The 5,873-nt window shown below is 40.7% G+C and overlaps 1 pseudogene; it reads left to right on the top strand.

Moving 5' to 3' along the window:
- Positions 1 to 2,646: 2,646 nt before the first annotated feature.
- LOC147617068 (uncharacterized) lies at positions 2,647 to 4,116 on the top strand (annotated as a pseudogene).
- The last annotated feature ends 1,757 nt before the right edge of the window (positions 4,117 to 5,873 follow it).

The raw sequence follows: 5,873 nt of genomic DNA, 5'->3' as shown, positions 1-5,873 counted from the left end.
GAGGGAACATTTGTTTTGGGGGAAAATTTACTTTTGAGAGGGAAGGAGATTTAAGAATTATGAGCAAGATTGATCTCCTTGTATTCCCCTCACAGTTTCAAAACTACAAAAGAAAGTGATAATAAAGGAGAGAAATGAAAAATAAAAGGAAAAAAAGGGAAAATTCTGTAACTGATGTTGACATGCAGAGTCCCTGGGTACCCAATTCCAGCTCTGTGATTGGTTGGGGAGTTTCTTTTCTCTCTCTAAGAGGGGGCTTTTTTGCCACCTCCCCACCCCCCTAATGTTCTTAATCATGATTTGATTCAAAATACAATAGTCTACACATAGTCATATAGACCCTTCTTTTTTCTTCACCAATAGAATTGTTGAAGCCCAAGGCGAAGTGCTTGGTCGAATGAATCCACTTTTAAGGTATTCCTTTAACTGTCATTCGACTTCTTGTGCTTTCTTAAAACTAACCCGATAAGGAGGCTTACTTACTGGCTTTGAGGCTTTGAGCCAGGTATTACTTCTATTGGATGCTCAACATTGCGGACATGAGGTAATCGTTCTGGTAATTCATTTGGAAACAAATCTTTAAATTGTTGACAATTGCTTTAGGGATTCATTAACTTTTTTATTGTTAACATGCTTTTATTGAAAAGAAGTCATGTAAACACTGTGCTCACTTAAACCACTTATGTTTTCACATGCAGAAAAGGAAATGACATCATCAAGAATCATGTAGCACAAAGAGATGTTTTCTACTTCATTAGCTTGTACAAGGAGATTAATTCCATAAAACATATAAGAGGTGAGGAGGGTACAACATGTTCACCTTTGTAAGCACGCTTTCTTACCATCTACTTCAAACTCAAAAGAATTATGTAAAAAACTTCTAGACAAAGATGGACCAAGGTTATATAACCACTCACGCGAGACGAAGAATAACATCCGCTCGAGTGATATGCATAATTTGAAAATCCAAATGCATCTCATGACCTTGAATGACTAATGGGACATCATGAACTATTGTATCCCACACATCTTTATCATAGCCATTAATCAAAGAAACCACATACTTATGATCACTTGGACTTTGCGGCAACTTTAATTTCTTGACTAAAGTATAGTTCAAAAAATTGTGTGTTGCACTATCATCAATCATAACTTGTATCTTATGACCTTTATAGCCATACATTCTAACCAACTCATGTGGTCTAAATGTTGATACCCATATCGATGATGTGACACAACACGCATGAGTAGAATCAGCATGATAAAATTGAACCCCCGGGGGGTGCACCTAAAAAAATGTAAGTGTAGCACGTGAGTTCATCAAGAGGGTTTTTTTAATTGACAAAACCTACAGGAATACATCTACAAGAGGGGGTTTTTTATTACACTTTTGAAAAAAACCCGTAGGTTCCTTAAGAAAGAGGGGTAATTTTATTAGTTGATAGCATGTAGGTAGAGGGGGTTTTTTATTACCCCTTGAACGCACGTGATATATATGATTTCTTAGTGGTGGACCCCCCGAGATTGAACCTCTTTAAAGTTACGAGAAGTCTCTAATGGGAGCACTTGAATAGTGTGCACTTGCTTTTCTTTACTTTGATCATGATGCTGATTCTTCTCATTTTCTTTTAGCTTAGGACACTATAGTTTACTCTATGATCCTTTTCCATGCAGTGAAAACATTAAAAAAATTAACTCTTTCAAAATCTTCATGCTTCAGAAATTTTTATGGTCCTTTAGACTTCTTTTCGACTCCAAGCTCATCCCCACCCCTTGTATGCTTTATATCCTAGAGTTAAGCTTGCTTCAAGCGTGCATATCTCCTCTGCAGTTTGACAGAATCGATGCAAATCCTGCCAATTTTTAAAAAAGTGTTGACCACATCCTTATTGCGTTCCTTCTCCTCCCCATTAAAAGTAGGAGGTTACAGAGTGAGATGTATCGACATTCATATTGTCCCTTGGGCGGAAGCCACTGGCATCCCTCCCATTGAAGTACTTACGGTGGTAGAAGCATGCATATTATCCTTTAACTCCTAAAGAAAGAGGAGTATCTTATCGTACTTGGCCTCAATGTCCAAAGTATGGGACTCTATAACCTTAAACTATTTAGTGCTGACCAAATTATCAACAAGAAGATCGTCGTCGGTCATGGTGACATTAGGATCGGCCACTGCCTTTTCTGTGTCCGAAAAATGACTAGGATCTCCACTTATGGACTCATTAGGGTTTAGATTCCATATGGAACCTCTAAACGTGATGTAAGAGAATAAACACAAGCACCAACATCAAGTCCAAGCTCTTGGAAATCAACTGGATTGTTAGCGCAAAGTGAAATCGTTGATGGATATGAAAATCTGAGAATTGTCATTGCAAAGCACCTCCAGATCTTTGCAAGAAAGCTTGAAATTTCCACTTGAATAGTCCACCGTGGGAACAGCCTCTTGGGTAGAAAGGTATAAACCTTTGTAGCTATTTGATTTTCTTTCTCTGTTTTTTTTGTTTGAATTATAAATCTCTAAACTTCAAGCTGCAATGCCACCCTGTGGAAGTCCGCTCTTCGGCAGTCGACAAGCTCTACACGAACTTCTTTTGTGAGTGTACAATCTTAGCCCTCGTATTAGGAGGTGGACTAATAATGCTGGTCATGTCCTTTACCGCACCAACAGTCTGTTGTCAGCATTTGCTGGATGAACCAGGGCCTAGGCGGCGGCGTCAACCGGTTACAAACATGAAGAGAGAGTGTGATACTGCTTCCTCTCCTCTTAACGTAGACTGTGCGCCTTTACGAGACTTTTGACCAAAGGCGGACGTTTTAAGTTGGGTAGTCCATGGTGTACAGCACTCAATGTTGTGTTGTCCATTTACTGTGGTAATCGACACGCCTGCCAGTATTGGTTGTTGTGGCTGTGGGCAACAATTGTGGAAAACTCTACTTGTTTGAGCGCAGCTTCTCCACAATTTGCAGCATTCAACAATTGAGGACCTTACGCTCTGATACGAATATTCAGCAAGAGGTAAGACGACGCCCCACAAGCTTTGTGGACTCGTATGTAATATTCAACTCCAAGTCAGAATCAGACGAATGGGAGCCCATCAAAGTCAGCCGGTTTTCATGGTTGGGTAACCCTTCTCCCTTCACAGAAGGGACCCTGCACAACAGGAGGAAAAAGAATGCATTAAGGGACACCAAGAATCACTGGAAGGCCCGCATCATCTCCGTCAAATCCTTTGGCAATAAGGTGCTCCAGCACGTTTACAATAACAAAAACCAACTAGCATTGCGGTATCACTCGTCATTCCCATCAAACTCAGAGTACAAAAAGACTTTGCTTTCTTATGTTTGTTGTTGTAACAATGGTATGATTAAATTTTTTACTGGTCTTTGTAGATATCTTTCCCTCGGATATCTATGAATGGCAGCCAATCGAGAGCATTACAGGTCTATTAGATGTTTGGCACACAGAGATGGGAGAAGAAGTATACCGGATGAACCAACAGATGGGAGAAGAAGTATACCGGATGAACCAACAGATAAAAAAGGAGGATTTCTTCTACAATAAATTTTATGAGACTCCTTCAACAGGCCAAGCATATGGTGCTCTTCTTCACATTCCTCTCTCTCCTTTTCACAGCCAGGAGTGGACAGTGCCATGCACGCAAACAGTTGAGTCTGTGCAGACAAAACTTGCAGCAGCAAACATAAAGAATAACATGAAGGTGGCATTCGGATCAAAAAGGGTTCATGTGAAATGGCTTGTTCCCTTCAATTTTTTTTTTTGATTTGTTTCAACAGAGTGCAGCCATGAAGAAGACAAAAACAATGTATACTCTTTCAAAATGTGATGAAACTATCATTCATGATCTCTTTGGAGAAGCCTGCTTGACCAAAGAGGTCTATACAGGAAGAGAGTTGGTCAACCCTTCATTTGGTTCTTTTAGGTACATCATCAAAACCCTAGAGCTACATATGACCTTCTCTTTCACGAGGTACGCACACGAAGGAACATCGTGGAGAGAAACGGAGCATACATGTGAAGAAGCAACAATGCTTGCAACAACAATAGTGTTCTTGAACAACGAGGTGGTAGAAGTGATAAAAGTGGAGCGTTGGTGATCTTTATTTGATGTTCGACAACTTTTACAAGGAAATGGATGCTACCCTGAAGATTTTGTTTTCCTTCACCTCAAAAAAGTTATTCGCAAGAGAAGAGAAACCAGTCTTACAATACAAAAACTCTTTGAAAACTAGGATGTATTCCACTTAAACATCTCTGCAATGTAAACCTTGTTCAAGCATTTTATGTAAGACAATTAGTCACAAACATTTTGGAAAACATGTCTTTTGAAGCTTGATTGTATTTCTTTAATTCGAAAAAAATTCTGCTGTGTTTACATATTCAGCTACACTTTCCTGGCAAAACACAGTCACTCACCTTTAGCTCAGCGGGGTTAGGCTTGGAACGCACCTCCTCCACAATAAGTCTGTCTATTAATAACTCTTTTCTTCTTAAACTTGTAAAGAGTTTTTTCACCAAACTTCAAATTTACTTACGCATGATATATAGGAAAAAGAATGTATTTCATTGTCTCCAAAAACCCACGGTCTTTGATGTAGAAAAATCCTTGTGCTTATGATCCCGGAGCAGCATTGTGCTTAGAAACATCGAGTAGTGACAAACTTCGTCGAGTGGATCACCCTTCATGCAAGTGCTGTGGAGCCAAGCTGCGCCAGCATCGATCAGGTCATCGCCGAGAACAACAGACTCTATTTGTGAGTGACAGAATGCGCATGTTATCATTATCGTTCTCTAGCACTGTTTGTATCTTTGGAGCTTCTTCTTTCTTACCTTGTTGCCGCTTTTCAACAGTGTGCTTCTGCGCCCAGCCTGACTAGGCCGTCTTTGATATGGGTGCATAGCTTACTGCATACTGGTCTTTTCGTAGTCTTTTCACAAGAAGGCACAAATCTTTTGGCATCAGGGTGACCCTTTGCCTATGTAAATAGCCACTCCATGCCATCGCCATCAGGTTGATAAGGTGCACTTCTGCTACCTCTTGCATGGTACACAATGCCGCATGTGTCACTCTGTACTCTCCGTAAGCGCGTGGAGGGTCTCACACACGACTCTGGCAAAGCTAAGGCGTGGGATCAGCAAGTCGGTTGTTTTCTGCTACTTTCTGGTGAATGCCCCCTTAGCACAGTCACTCACCTTTAGTTCAACGGTTACGCTTGGAACATGCAAACAGGGCCCAGCCATGACTTATAATCGTTTATTTCAAACGTTCGCATGAGCTGTCACACGAAGCAGAGGAAGACAAAGACGAAGTAGTAGACGACCTCGAAGCCAAAGCTATCGCATAGGTCAGTGGCTCTCCTGCATGCTCCCTCCCCTCCTTCCTATCCTCTAAATTTGCATCCCTTCCTCCAAACACAGAACCAAACACAGACACAGAGTCCCGAAATAGAAAGACCCAAAACACCCACACCCCCAAAATACTCATACCAAAACAACCCAAATCACCCACACACCCTCAATACACAGACCAAAGTACTGAGCTGTGTGACCAAACCATGGATACTGCGGATGATCCCTAAGTAGCGCAGATACATAGACCAAAATATTGGGCTTGCCAAGGAGGTAACATTGTGATGAAAAGGATATAGTAAGTATGAAAATAGTAACAATTTATTCTTTAATTCAAGAAAAACCAATGTCTTTCTCCCCAAGCTTTGATAAACACAGTGGAGAATGTAGTGACAGTGACCTGATACTCTTCAGCTTCATTAGGATGGATAGTATGGTGACAAAGGTACACTACCAGTTTGTTGAAACTAACCAAAACTTCCTTGTACATGAGAGCTTGTCTTGC

The sequence above is a fragment of the Cibotium barometz genome, chromosome 37 (assembly GCF_041138505.1).
Source record: "Cibotium barometz isolate CiBa-2024 chromosome 37, ASM4113850v1, whole genome shotgun sequence".
Classification (NCBI taxonomy): Eukaryota; Viridiplantae; Streptophyta; class Polypodiopsida; order Cyatheales; family Cibotiaceae; genus Cibotium; species Cibotium barometz.
This window is presented reverse-complemented; position numbering and strand designations above follow the sequence as displayed.